The sequence below is a fragment of the Rhinatrema bivittatum genome, chromosome 2 (genome assembly GCF_901001135.1).
Source record: "Rhinatrema bivittatum chromosome 2, aRhiBiv1.1, whole genome shotgun sequence".
In the NCBI taxonomy this organism is placed as follows: Eukaryota; Metazoa; Chordata; class Amphibia; order Gymnophiona; family Rhinatrematidae; genus Rhinatrema; species Rhinatrema bivittatum.
In genome coordinates this window covers 570,523,103-570,539,117 of record NC_042616.1, presented here as the reverse complement: position 1 = coordinate 570,539,117, position 16,015 = coordinate 570,523,103, and the positions used below count along the sequence as shown (strand labels likewise).

Here is a 16,015-nt window from a genome sequence, read left to right as displayed (position 1 = left end):
GCAAGAAAAGTAAGTCGCTTCGTTGCTACTTTTTTTTCGTTTTTTCGCTTTTTCCGCTTTCGTTGCTTCGGGAGGAGGGGAGAGAGGACTTGGCCTGCCCCGGAGACCAGCACCCATGGACGCGGCCAGGGCAGGTGAGCGGGGGCTGGGGGAAAGTTTGCCGCTTACCCTTACCCCTGCCTCTAACACAGGGGTAAGTGTAGGCGGTAACTTAGCAGGTTAAACGCGCAGCAAAACTGCAGGTTAAAAAAGCGATAGTCGGGGCGCGCGTTACTGTATGGGAGGGAATAGCCAATTCGATTGTTTATATCTAATATACATGCCGTGGGCGGAAGGGGTTACCCGGTGATTTAAAGAGGCGGTAATAATGGATTAAAGGGGATAGTGTATCGCGAGTTGGACTAACGCAGCCGAAAAGTGAGTAGAAAGCGGATAAGAAGCAGGGTAACCGCGGCCACACTTTACTGTATTGACCTGATACTAAATATGCAGAGAAATTACTTTTACGACTATCTTTTCTGTTTTATAGCCATGGTTTCTAAATCATGGATGACGAACAGTTAAAAACTCTGTAAGAAAGTACTGTTGTATATTGGGTGCATCAGAATGACAATATTTGATAGTTTACTTTTGACCCCCATAGTCATCCAAACATATATGTGCATAGAATTTTGTGCATAATTTATAATTGTGCAAAAACTGCATATAATCCCAAGTGCATTGGCTGTGCTGATAGAGGAAGAATAGGGGAACAGAAGTTGGGCACTGTTTTGAGATGATCTGGCAATATTTCTGGGACCTGGCAGCAAAGTGATTGTCAGTACAGTCATGCACTAATTCCTCATTCAACCACCTGTGTGTAAGACATAGGCTGTTAGCTTGGATTGTGAGATTAGTAGGAGACGACAGGCTGCATGTGGAATTAGAGCAATATGTTGTAGGGGTTGGAGGAAGAAAATTGATGACATATGCTGAACTGAGTACCTGGAGGAGGAGGGTACCTGTAGTGAATGAAGGGTCTACACCAGTGAAGCTATAGCATGGAAGAGGCAGAACCTGACCATCACTACTGAATATTTGGGAGCAAGTAGTTGTGAATGTGTTCCTGGCCGGGGAAGAAAACAGCCTGTTGTGGAGTCATAGCAGTTGCAAGTCCAGATAGAAGTTGGGAGGTGGGGGGCAAAAGGAAAGGGTAATAGGAAGATGGAGGGGACTTGATGAGGTGGGAGTGGCTGTTATAGAGGAGAGGTAGAGTCATCTTGGACAGCAGAGGTGGTCACTGTTCAAATACTGCTCTCTTAATTGTGAAAAAATAAAAATGTTTATCCCAGGGCAAGCAGGATGCTAGTCCTCACATATGGGTGACATCGGTAATGGAGCCCTATGTACGGAAAAACTTCTTTAAAAGTTTCCATGAAACTTTTGACTGGCACCAAAGTGCCTACTGAGCATGCCCAGCATGCCATGATATTCCCTGCCACAGGGGTCTCCTTCAGTCGTCTTCTTTCCGCGAAGCACTTAGCATCGCGGTCTATTGGAGTCCTGAGGTGATTTCACCTCCTTTAAAAAGTTTAGCTTTTCTGGAAACAATTTATCCCACGGCAAGGGTTTCCCTTGGTTGTCACCGCGGTAACTTTTTTCCCTTTTCGGTTTCCGGCCGGGACTGACATTTTTGAATCATCGCCGTCGACGGCTGTCTGGCGTCATGGCCTCCGGGTTTAAAAAATGCCCAAACTGTGCGCGGACGATGTCCATAACCGACCCGCACTTTGAATGTGTTCTTTGCCTAGGCAAAGACCACAATATTCAGTCCTGTAAATCCTGTGCGGAGATGACCTCGAAAGGCCGTCGTCTCCGAGCTGAGAAGATGGAACAATTGTTTAATATACAATTGCTTCCGAAGGCATCGACTTCCATGCAGTCATCGCCATCAGGATCAGTTCGTCAAGTTTTACTGAAGAAAACTCGTCCGGAGGCGGGAGATGCTTCCACGCCTTCCCTATCAGTGTCATCAAAGGCATCGACTTCGGGCAGTGAGAAACAAAAATAAAAACATCGACACCGGCATCGAAGACGCCAGGCATCGATAACCGATGATCCATCGAAAGGTATGGCCTCACCCGCAAAGATACCTCGGACGAGTGTGGAGGCTTCGGGGCCTACTGAACCACGGCGATCCCCTCCTCAGGGCTCTGAGGAGGTATCGGCATCGCCAACACCGCCTCCCTCCATAGCTGCTCTGATATCACCAGCTATGAGAGTGGAACTTGACACGTTTATACGTCAAGCGGTGCACCAGGCTCTGCGCGATGCGATTCCGCCTCAGCCATCGACACTTCCATCGATGCCGATTCCAACCCCGAGGGATCCAGCGCCATCGATGCCACCGAACCCGATGCCTACTCCGGTACCCTCGCCGGTGCCACCGGTGCCAACTCCGATGCCCAAAGAAGATGTCTTGATGCTACATCCAGTCATCACCAAATTAGACACGCTCCTGGACATTCTTTCCAGTAAAGCACCAGAGGAGCCCATTCCAGGCCCATCTGGGATTCCAAGACCTCCAAGGCCTCGTTCTCCTCTGCTGCCATCACGACCTAATGAACCAGTCACTCACCACACTCCACGTAAGATGCCTGTGGACACCAGTTCTGAATATTCTTCGGATGAAGAGATATTTTCAGAACCTTCTCCACCTGACGACCACAGGAAGTCACCTCCTGAGGACCTGTCCTTTACAAATTTTGTAAAGGATATGGCTGAAACCATCCCCTTTCAATTACAAACAGAGGTGGATGCGAGACAAAAAACATTGGAGGTTCTGCAGTTTGTGGACCCTCCTAAAGAAATGCTAGCAGTCCCTGTTCATGAAGTGTTCCTAGAACTTCAATACAGAATATGGGAGCATCCAGGATCAGTTTCAGCGGTTAATAAATGATCAGAGGCAACTTATTTGGTACAACTTATTCCAGGTTTTCAGAAATCTCAGTTGCCACATCAGTCAGTAGTCGTAGAATCCGCCCAAAAGAAGGCGAAGCGACTGAAATCCCATTCATCTACACCTCCTGGGAAGGAAAGTAGATTTCTGGATAACCTGGGACACAAGGTTTTTCAGGGTTCCATGCTGGTATCAAAAATAACATCATACCAGCTATATATGAGCCAGTATCAAAGGAACCTCTGGAAGCAGGTTCAAGACCTAACCCTGTCTCTTCCTGACCAGTATCAGGAACAACTCCAAACCATCATTCATAAAGGCCTCGAATCAGGGAAGCACGAGGTCAGAGCCACTTACGACTGCTTCGAGACTGCAGCAAGACTCTCGGCTTCAGGCATAGCTGCACGCAGATGGGCATGGCTAAAGGCCTCTGATCTACGTCCAGAGGTGCAAGAACGCTTGGCTGACCTTCCTTGCTTGGGGGATAACCTTTTTGGAGAAAAGGTAAAAGAAGCTGTGGCTACTATGAAGGACCACACAGAAACCCTAAAGCAGTTATCCTTACTACCACAGGATACTCAGCCTTCCACAAGAAAGATTCCAAGGCGTGATACTAGACGTCCTTACTACCGTCCACGCAGGTATTACCCCCCAGCAAATAGGACAGCCCGCCCACCTCAACGCCAACAGCCTCGGCAGAGGCCTGCAAGGGCTCAACCACCACCACAAACTGCCACTACATCTGGTTTTTGAAAATCCCCAGAGAGAAGCAGCCTTATTAACCCATTCCCAAACATACCAGTGGGGGGTCGAATAACATACTTTCAAAGCATTTGGACCTCCATCACCACCGACCAGTGGGTGTTGTCCATCACAGCTCACGGTTACAAACTGGATTTTCTTACTGTTCCAAAAGAAAACCCACCACTTCCATCTTGGACAGTAAATCAGCATTCCATAATTCTTCAAACAGAATTATCCACCCTTCTGAGAGCCAGGGCCATAGAACCAGTTCCTGGACCTCAAAAGGGCAGAGGATTCTACTCCAGATATTTCCTCATTCCAAAGAAAACAGGAGGCCTTCGTCCCATTCTAGACCTCAGAAATCTCAACAAATTTCTCAAAAAAGAAAAATTCAGGATGGTGTTCCTAGGCACCAGTCTACCTCTTCTTCAAAGGGGAGATTGGCTCTGCTCTCTGGATCTTCAAGATGCCTACGCTCACATCCCCATCTTTCCTCCTCATCGCCAGTACCTACGATTTCGAGTAATGGATCAACACTTTCAATACAAAGTGCTGCCATTCGGCCTTGCATCAGCACCACGAGTATTCACAAAGTGCATGGCTGCAGCAGTGGCACACCTCCACAAACAAAGGGTGCACGTGTTCCCTTACCTGGACGATTGGGTCATCAAGAGTCAATCAAAAGAAGGAGCTCTCACTTCTCTCAAACTCACTATCCATGCGCTTCACTCCTTGGGATTTCTCATCAACTACCAGAAATCCAATCTTTCACCAACTCATCTTATACAGTTCATAGGTGCAGAGCTAAACACTGCGATAGCAAAAGCTTTTCTTCCAAGAGACCGTGCTCAAACACATGTCCTCTTGACTCACACTCTTCGAAACCAATTCCAGGTAACAGCTCACCAGTGCCTCATTCTTCTAGGGCCCATGGCTTCCACAGTTCATGTCACTCCCATGGCCAGATTGACCATGCGACTACTGCAATGGACACTCAAAATTCAGTGGATACAAGCCACTCAGCCAATGTCCACTCCTATTCACATAACACCAGAGCTCAGATCTGCGCTCCTCTGGTGGACATCAATGAACAACCTGCTCAAAGGCCTACCTTTCCAGCAACCAGTTCCACAAGTAACGACTACAGATGCATCCACCTTAGGGTGGGGAGCACACATTGGTCATCTCAAGACACAAGGCAAGTGGACAAAACTCGAAGCCTCTTTTCAAATAAACTTCCTGGAGCTTCGAGCTATACGCAATGCGCTACATGCGTTCAAGGACTGCCTTTCACACAAGACTGTTCTGATACAAACAGACAACACAGTAGCAATGTGGTACATCAACAAGCAAGGGGGAACAGGTTCCTATCTCCTTTGTCAAGAAGCAGCTCAAATTTGGGACTGGGCCCTAACACACTCAATTCTTCTTCGGGCCACTTACTTAGCAGGCATCCACAACATAGTAGCAGATCGCCTCAGTCGTCAGTTCCAACCGCACGAATGGTCCTTGGATCCAGCAGTAGCATCCAAGATCTTCCAACACTGGGGTCAACCGACTATAGATCTCTTTGCATCCCATCTCAACTACAAAGTGAACATTTACTGCTCTCTCCTCTGGCAGCAGAACAACCTACCAAAGGACGCATTTGCTCGCCATTGGAATTCAGGCCTGTTATACGTGTATCCACCGATACCGCTCATAACCAAAACACTAGTGAAACTACAACAGGACAAGGGGACTATGATACTCATAGTCCCATATTGGCCTCGATAGGTATGGTTCCCCACACTGCTAGATCTCTCAGTCAGGGATCAAATTCTCCTGGGAGTAGCTCCCAATCTCATAACTCAGGAACAGGGTCAGTTGCACCATCCCAACCTTCAATCCCTGTCCCTAACAGCATGGATGTTGAAAGCTTGATCTTACAACCACTCAACCTTCCAACAGCTATATCTCAAGTGCTGATAGCCTCCCGTAAACCTTCCACTAGAAAGAATTATTCCTACAAATGGAAACGGTTTACATTGTGGTGCACTCAGAAAGATTTAGATCCTTTCACTTGCCCCACTACCTCACTACTAGATTACCTATACCACCTCTCAGACTCTGGTCTTAAGACGTCATCTGTAAGGGTACATTTAAGTGCAATCTCAGCTTACCATAACCAGCTGGAAGATGCACCTATTTCAACACAACCTCTCGTCAGTAAATTCATGAGGCCTAACTCACATTAAACCTCCAGTTCATTCCCCAAGCATACAATGGGACCTTAACGTAGTATTAACCAGGCTTATGCATTCTCCATTTGAACCCATAGATACCTGTGACCTTAAATTTCTCACTTGGAAAACAATTTTCCTTCTAGCCATTACATCAGCTAGAAGGGTCAGCGAACTACAAGCGCTAGTCACATACGAACCTTTTACAAAGTTCCTACATGACAGAGTAGTCCTCCGTACACATCCAAAATTCCTTCCTAAGGTTGTCACGGAATTTCACTTGAACCAATCAATAGTTTTACCCTCATTCTTTCCTCGGCCTCATTCCCATCAGGGTGAAAGAGCCTTACACACCTTGGACTGTAAGCGTGCGTTATCCTTCTATTTAAACCGCACAACAGCCCAAAGGAAATCCAGTCAGCTGTTTGTCTCCTATGATCCAAACAAACCGGGTAAAGCAGTGGGTAAGCATACTCTGTCAAACTGGCTAGCAGATTGCATACAATTTTGTTATGAAAAAGCAGGCCTTACTCTTCAAGGGCGAGTGAAAGCACACTCAGAGCAATGTCAACCTCAGTGGCACACCTTCGCTCTGTACCTATTCTGGACATTTCTAAAGCAGCAACATGGAGTTCTCTTCACACTTTTACAGCACATTACTGTTTACACAAAGAAGGAAGACAAGATTCAGCATATGGACAATCTGTCTTAAAGAACTTGTTTCCAGTATAATCCCAACTCCTTCTACATCCAACCTGCTGTGATCTTCGGCTGATTCATTTCATCAACAATACTTCACTGTTGCTTCACTGCAAAATGACTCAGCCTCTAGCTTGCTAATCACCCATATGTGAGGACTAGCATCCTGCTTGTCCTGGGATAAAGCAAAATTGCTTACCTTGTAATAGGTGTTATCCCAGGACAGCAGGATGTAGTCCTCACGAAACCCACCCGCCACCCCGTGGAGTTGGGTACGATACGTTTTATTATTTTATTTTTGCTAAGGCTTATTGCTACAAAACAAGACTGAAGGGAGACCCCTGTGGCAGGGAATATCATGGCATGCTGGGCATGCTCAGTAGGCACTCTGGTGCCAGTCAAAAGTTTCATGGAAACTTTTAAAGAAGTTTTTCCGTACATAGGGCTCCATTACCGATGTCACCCATATGTGAGGACTACATCCTGCTGTCCTGGGATAACACCTATTACAAGGTAAGCAATTTTGCTTTACTTACAGTATTGAATCTCTCCAATCAACATGTTAACCACAACATTCTTCAATATATATCTACTCCCACTCTGCCACTTACTCTCTAAATTAGGACTAACATTCTTCTTATATGCAGACGATGTACAAATACTTATCCCCATTCAGAAATCCCTCTACGAAACCCTACAGCACTGGGAAACATGTCTGACAGCTATCAATTCCCTCCTCTCCAATCTCCACCTTGCACTCAACGCCTCAAAAACTGAAATCCTCATGGTAACAAACCAACCAATCGACTCGATCCACCAAATGATTCAAAACGCCTCACAAACTCACACACTACCGCCCAGTGTCAGAGATTTAGGAGTCTCTCTAGACAATCAACTAAGCTTCAAATCTCACATTAAATCGCTTCTAAAAGGGGGTTTCTACAAACTCCAAACAACTGAAGTATCTCCTCCACGCCCATGACTTCCGCACTGTTATGCAAACCACCATAGTATCAAAACTCGACTATTGCAACTCCCTTCTCTTAGGCCTCCCAGCCTCCACTATTAAACCCCTTCAAATCCTTCAAAATGCTATGGCTAGAATCTTAACAAACACTAGAAAAACTGATCATATCACTCCCATACTACAAGATCTCCACTGGCTCCCCATTACCTTCCGTTCCCAATACAAAACACTCACCATTCTCCATAACTTGTTGTACAAAAACAACTCCCCCTGGTTTGAAGATATGCCACAATTCCGTCAGGCCAATCGCCCCACTAGAAACTCCCTTGCTGGCATCCTCCAAACCCCCTTACTCAAAATTGGTCACCTTACTACCACCAGAGGGTAGAGCCTTCTCCATTGCTGGTCCCACCCTCTGGAACTCCCTTCCCTCCAAACTCCGCTTAGAACCATCCCTGAGCCATTTCAAAAAAGGAATCAAGACATGGCTCTTTAAACAGGCATACCCCAACTCCTCTCAATCATAATCTTTTACCTCCCCTGAACCACATCAGCTCCTGCCCGGCCCACATTCCTTCTCCTTGTTCTCCCCCGTACCACCCCAGTACCCTACCTGCCCCATCCCCTCCCTGCCCCATCCCCCACTCCCCCTTCCCCTGCAAATTTAAGACCCTCCCTTCCCCTACACCCTCTCCAGCGCCCTGCAGCCTCCCTCCCACCCCGCCCTCTCACCCTAGCAACTTTTCCTTGAAAGTACCCTTGCTCTAAAAGTACCCTTGTTCCCCTTGCCCCTCATTCGTCCCCCGCACCTTTCCCCCTACCCCCCTCCGCTTTTCTTTCTCCTCGCTCCCTCCCTGCCTCCCTCTGCCCCTGCTTTTAATTGTACATAGGTGCACTTGCTTCCTTTATATTGTTTATAAGTTCATATGCTAAATTCATAAGTGCACATGCCTCCTTAATACTGTTTATAAGTTCATATGCCTATCTAATCTTGATATGGATAATCAAAATCCACTTTGTTCAACAAAGTTGTATTTCTGCTCGTTGACTCTTTCACTGTACTTTCGTATATTATCTAGTTAGCCTTCTATCATCGTTCATTGTAATTTCCTTTCACGGTTACCTGTAAACCGACATGTGTCCTACGAATGCCAGTATATAAAAAGCGTTAAATAAATAAAATAAATAAATAAACATTGTTTATAGTTAATAGTTAAAATATCCTGTTTTCCTCCCTGCATCTGTTCTTTTGTTCTTACTTAATTGAATGCATAAATCTAAGTCTTTATTGTAGTCACAGGTCAGAATAGACAACACTGAACATATAGCCATTATTATGAAACTGTTACCGAGCTTATCAGGCACATCCATTAGTAATAATAGGAACAGATGCATGTACAATTTACTATATGTGCCTCTATGTAAACCGTTGTGACGGTAATCTACTGAACGACGGTATAGAAAAGATTTTAAATAAATAAATACATACTTACTCTCTGCCCTTCGCCGACTTCACTGTACGCCAATTTTTTATCTCCTTGTTATCCGCCTTGTTATGATGTAATTTCATTTCCTAGTTCAATTGTTATAATGTAATCCGATGTGATGTGTAAACAAATGTTGGTATATAAAAGAGTTAAATAAAATAAAATCTCCCCGGACAAAAGCCGTCCCTCCACCCCCACCCCGGCCACACTGAACACATCGACTGCCCAACAAGTAAGGGACCTAGGTGTCACTATGGACGATCAGTGGAACCTAAAAAAATTCATTAACACCACTATAAAAGACGGTTTCTTTAAACTTCAGGTTCTAAAGAAATTAAAACCCCTCCTCCACTTCAACGACTTTCGAACCTTCCTCCAAACCACACTGTTCTCAAAAATTGATTACTGCAATGCCCTCCTTCTTGGCCTCCCAAAGAACACCATTAAAACCCCTCCAAATGCTCCAAAACACAGCAGCCAGAATCCTCACCAATACCCGCAAAAAGGAGCACATTACTCCTATCCTCAAGCACCTAGACTGGCACCCTATCCACTTCAGAATAATCCACAAGAGCTTCACCATCATCCACAAGTTCCTGCACAATCAACACACTCACTGGCTAAATGGCTCTTTACACTATAGTACATTTAACATACCCACCAGGTCTACCTACAAAGGATCCATCCACACTCTATCCCCCAAGCTATTCCAGCTCACTTCTACCAAGGAACGGGCTTTTTCTTAGCAGGCCCCAAGTTATGGAACTCCATGCCCCCAGATCTGCACCTAGAACACTGTACTTAAACCTTTAAAAAAAACAAAACAAAAAAAAAAACCAAAACTATAAACCTGGCTGTTTAAACAAGCCTTCACTTAGCCTTTTCTTAGCCACAGCCCTTAGGAGGAAGCCATTTCCTCCTCTCCCCGCCAGTATTTTCCCCACTCTCCCTCCCCTGCCTTCCTCAAGTACTCCCTCCCATTATCTCACACATTATCTGTATATTTTTCTAGTTATATATTTCTAGTTATATGATATTGCTGTTTTAAAGTGCTGTTTGTCTAATCAAAAGAGAAAACTACAAAGGAAGGGGAGTGCTTAACAGCTATTGGCAACAGACATAGTGCATAGCAGGAGGGAATTTAAGTCCTCTTCAGTCTGCTTGGACATTGAAGGAGACAGACAGAAGTCCCTCTCCTTAGGGATAACCAGAGGGAAAGTTTACATTAGCTAGCCTTACCTGGGGGAAGGTCTGTTCAAAAGCAGCAGATACAGTGTCCAGGGAAAAGCCCTGGCCAAGGGTTAACTGTTTAACTCCCTCCCACCCTACCCTTCTACCCACCCACCCCTAGGTTTGTATTTCTGATATAATCTTCCTGAATACATGATTGGCAACAAGATAAATAAGTAAATTGGTATTACCTCAGGTGTTAACCACCAAATTACCAAAATGAGGTGTATACAATGTAACTGTTGTGGAGCCTTTATTCTGAGGGAAATCATCTGGAAACTTAGGGTTTGCCCCATTTGTTCAGAACTCTCTTCCTTGAAAAAGGAGCTTGCTGAAGTTAAAGCTGAATTAGCTTCAATGAAGAAAGGCTCACCCTCTTTACAATTTTCAGCAATTAATTTCCCATTACCACAGAAAAACCAAAAGTCAAGGATAAAGAGATTTACAGTGGGGCTCAGGTAGGATAAGACCCATGACCCACAGGCACCCATTCTTGATAGCTGTGCAGCCCACAAGTCTATTACCCCCACACTCACACAGGGCATTAATGAACTCAAACAAGATTACAGTGGGCTCTGGTAGAATTGAACCTGTGATGCAGAGACACACCCTGTATCAAGTGCAACAAGTACCAAAAGCCCTCTCTTTAGTAAATACTGAAGAAGCTCTTGAGAAAGTGATTGAAGTGATATCTGAAAAGAAAGAAGAAACCCAATGTATAAAGAAATTCCAGATCCATAACCAAAGGAAAAAGGTCATTGTGCTGGATGAATCTGTCATCAAAGGCACTAATCCCTTCCTTTGCACAAATGCAAAGGGGAAGGGTGAAGAGGACAACAAAACTCAACTAAATTCACAAAAGGAGTCCAGGAACAGCAGTAACCTGAACAAGGAAAGCTGGAAAACTATGAGCACAAATGCTCGTAGTTTGGGCAATAAAATCCCAGATCTGCAAGCCCTAATGATAGAGGCAGACTTAGACATTGTTGCTGTCACGGAGACATGGTTCACGGAATCTCTCGATTGGGATACGGCAATACCAGGCTATAACTTGTTAAGAAAGGACAGAGAGGATAAGAAAGGGGGAAGGAGTGCTAACAGCTATCTGGGGATTCTTTTTATCTTTCTTAACTATACTTTATCTTGTTTTAATATTTAGATTTTACTATCGTACTATTTTTATTTTTTATTGAATTTTTATTCTTGTTTCTAACTGTTTTTTTTATTGAATTTTATCAACTAAACCGTAAAGATAGAATTTTTGTATTCTGTGACACGGTATATAAAAGTTGCATAAATAAAATAAATAAATGTTGAGGGTAAATAACCGCCAGTTTAATGGATACATAGTGTAACTTATTCTGAATGTATTTGTTTTTCGAATAATAAAAACGGTTTGTAATACAAAGATTGTACAAACTTACTGATGTGTGCTTGTATCCCACTCTGTAGGGAGTGTTATCCCAGGCAAGCAGGATGCTAGTGCTCACATATGGGTGACGTCGGTAACGGAGCCCTAGTGCCGGAAAAACTTCTGTCAAAGTTTCTAGAAACTTTGACTGGCACCCTGAGGCTACTGAGCATGCCCAGCATGCCATGATATTCTCTGCCACAGGGGTCTCACTTCAGTCTTCGTTTTTCCGCGCCGCTGGACAGCAGCACGGATACCCGGAGTCCTCAGATTACCTCAGCGATACCTATCAGTTAGATAAACTTCTTCTTTTTCCCAATTTTTCTCAATTCACCGGCTGGTGAAATATTTCAGCGTGTTTAAAAAACCCCCCCCAAAAAAAAAAACCACTATTTTTTTCAGACATCGATGGCCGTCGATGATAGCATGTCGTCGGGGTTCGAGAAATGCCCGACTTGCAACCGGACAATGTCGGTTACCGATCCGCACACAGAGTGCATTAGATGTCTGGGCGAAAAACATGACATTTCCTCTTGCGACAAATGTCAAGAAATGACACCAAAAGGCTGTAAACTCCGCCAGGAGAAAATTCAACAACTTTTCAGCTTACAACTGACTCCTCCGGCCACTTCTTCGAAGTCTTCACCAACAGGAGTTTCGAAAAAGGTATTGTTAAAAAAGCGCCGTCCCGACGGTTCCGGAGATAAATCCTCCCCATCTCCGTCGATATCGTCGATATGTTCGGCGGCAGACATAAGGCCTAGGCATAAACATCGGCACCGGCACACCTCGGCTTCACCGTCGGGATCTGTCCGAGGAGAACCATTAGAGAAACAGCCTAAATTTACCACTACCTCGATGCCTGAAAGGCCTACTCAGTCAACTCTTGCACCACAGACGAAGTCATCGACACCTCCACCGGTGCAACTCTCTATTTATTTATTTTATTTATTTAAGTCTTTTTTTATACCGAAGTATAGCAAATGCCTTCACTCCGGTTTACAGTAAAACAACTTGATACATACAACTTACAAAAAGAATGGTTATCCAATAAAATAGACAACGAACAATATAAGTGGGTAACATGTTAACAAGATGTTACGGAAAAACTTTGTAGTAAGAAGTGAGGTTAAACATGTCTAACTATGTATAAATATTGCCTAATCAGGTTATTTGTGTGTCAAACTATGTATAAATATTGCCTTTGCTACATGGAAACCGATGTGTTGTTCTCCTAACGAATGTCGGTATACAAAAATTATGTATAAATATTGCTACTTTGTTACATGGAAACCGATGTGATGTTCTCCTAACGAATGTCGGTATACAAAAATTGCAAATAAATAAATAAAGGCATTAGACCTCAGGACAGAGGTCCAAGATAAACTAGGAAGACCTACCCTGTGCAGGAGACAACTTATTTGGAACAAAAGTTCAGGAAGCGGTCTCTCAACTCAAGGAACATACTGAGACTTTAAGGCAGCTATCCTCCATGCCTCATGATACCACTACCCACGCTGCACGTTGGTCCCAGCGAAGGGATATTTGCAGGCCCTATTGCTGTCCTAAAAGATATTATCCTCCTGCAACTAGGCCTTGCCAGGCAAGATCCCAGCACAGGACACAACCTCGTCAACAAAGAACAACCAGACCTGCACCTGCCACTCAAACAGGTCCCACTGCTGGTTTTTTAAAACATCTCCAGAGAACTAAGCCAATCCATGAATCCTCAACCAGAGCTCCCTGTGGGGGGAAGATTATCCAACTTTTACAACACATGGAAACTATAACAACGGATCAATGGGTTCTGTCCATCATATCTCAAGGTTACAAGCTCAATTTCCTAGCAGTACCTACAGAACTTCAAGCACCTCAGATTCCTCCCAACAGAAATCATATTACTCAACTTCAAATAGAATTATCCACCCTTCTGAAATCCAGGGCCATAGAACTAGTGCCCCAGTCTCAGCAGGGCAGAGGATTCTACTCTCGATATTTCCTCATTCCAAAGAAAACAGGAGGCCTACGGCCCATCCTAGACCTCAGAAATCTAAACAAATTTCTAAAAAAGGAAAAGTTCAGAATGGTCTCTCTAGGCATTATGCTTCCACTTCTCCAAAAAGAAGATTGGCTTTTTTCTCTGGACCTTCAAGACGCATAAGCTTACATTCCAATATTCCCTCCTCATCGCAAGTATCTGCGCTTCATGGTGGGTCATCAACATTTCCAATACAGAGTACTGCCATTCGGACTCGCCTCTGCTCCCAGAGTCTTCATAAAATGTTTGGCAGTAATAGCAGCACACTTGCACAAGCAAGGTGTCCATGTCTTCCCATATCTAGACGACTGGCTCATCAGAAGTCAATCTCAACAAGGAGCAATTACTTCTCTCAACCAGATAATTGCTCTACTTCACTCCATGGGATTTCTCATCAGTTATCAAAAGTCCCATCTCACACCGTCTCATATGCTCCAATTCATAGGAGCAGACCTGGACACCACTCTTGCAAAAGCCTTTCTACCTGAGACTCAAGCAGAAACACTATCCTTGCTAGCAAACTCAATTCTCTCAAAGACGCAAGCAACAGCTCATCAGTTTCTAACCTTACTAGGCCACATGGCCTCCACAGTTCTTGTCACTCCTATGGCAAGACTAGCCATAAGAGTAACCCAATGGACTTTAAGATCACAGTGGATCCAAGCCATTCAACCACTGCATTCTCCAATTCAAGTAACCCACCAGCTACACTCATCTCTGCTTTGGTGGGCAAACAAGGACAATTTGCTCAAGGGCCTACCCTTCCAACAACAGTCCCACAAATAACTTTAACTACAGGTGCATCCACCTTGGGTTGGGGAGCTTACATAGACACTCTCCAAACCCAAGGTACTTGGCATAACTCGAAGCAACATTTCAAATCAATTTTCTGTAGTTATACGTTATGCGCTGCATGCGTTCAAGGACTGCCTTTCACACAAGACTGTTCTCATCCAAACGGACAACACAGTAGCCATGTGGTACATCAACAAACAAGGAGGTACGGGCTTGTATCGCCTTTGTCAAGAAGCTGCACAGATTTGGGGCTGGGCCCTGAACCACTCAATGGTCCTCCGGGCCACTTATTTGGCAGGCATACACAATGTAGTAGCAGATCGACTCAGTCATCAGTTCCAACCACACGAGTGGTCCCTGGACCCCCTCAGTAGCGACCAGGAAATTCCAACGTTGGGGACAACCAACAATAGACCTCTTTGCGTCACATCTGAATTACAAAGTGGACAAGTTTTGTTCTCTACACAAACAGAAGAATCAGCCAACCAAGGACGCCTTTGCTCGCCCTTGGAACTCAGGTCTACTAAACCCATATCCTCCAATTCCACTCATAACCAAGACTCTAGTGAAGCTACAACAGGACAAGGGGTCCATGATACTCATAGCCCCATATTGGCCTCGTCAAGTATGGTTTCCCACACTTCTAGATCTCTCGATCAGGGATCCCTTTCGCCTGGGAATAGCTCCCACTCTCATAACTCAGGATCAAGGTCGGCTGCGCCATCCCAACCTTCAATCCCTATCCCTGACAGCATGGATGTTGAAAGCTTAATCTTACAACCACTCAATCTTTCAACCCATATCTCCCAAGTGCTTATAGCTTCATGTAAACCTTCCACTCGAAAGAATTATGCTTCCAAATGGAAAAGATTCACCTTGTGGTGCAAGCAAAACAACATTGATCCCTTCACATGCACTATTACTTCGCTACTGGATTACTTATACCATCTTTTAGACTCTGGTCTTCAGACTTCATCTGTAAGAGTCCATTTAAGTGCAATCTCTGCTTACCATAACAAAGTGGGAGATGCACCAATTTCCACACAACCTCTCGTCAGCAGATTTGAGAGGCTTAACTCAACTCAAACCACCAATTCGACATCCAGTCACAGAATGGGACTTGAATCTGGTATTAATAAGACTTATGCGTTCTCCTTTCAAACCCATAGATTCCTGTGATCTTAAATTTCTCACATGGAAGACTACCTTCCTCATAGCCATTACATCAGCGAGAAGGGTTAGTGAATTACAAGCACTGGTCACGTACGCACCCTACACAAAGTTCCTACATGACAGAGTGGTCCTCCATACTCATCCAAAATTCCTTCCCAAAGTAGTCATAGAATTCCACTTGAATCAATCCATAGTTTTACCCACATTTTTTCCAAGACCTCACTTCCATCAAGGAGAATCAGCTTTACATACCTTGGACTGTAAACGTGCGCTATCCTTTTACTTAAACCGCACTGCAACACACAGAAAAT

General features: G+C 44.5%; 1 protein-coding gene across 3 annotated transcripts in view; it reads left to right on the top strand.

Moving 5' to 3' along the window:
- The window catches only part of CEP192 (centrosomal protein 192), a 1,292,743-nt gene that overhangs the window by 401,583 nt on the left and 875,145 nt on the right, over window positions 1-16,015 (top strand). The window lies entirely within an intron of this gene.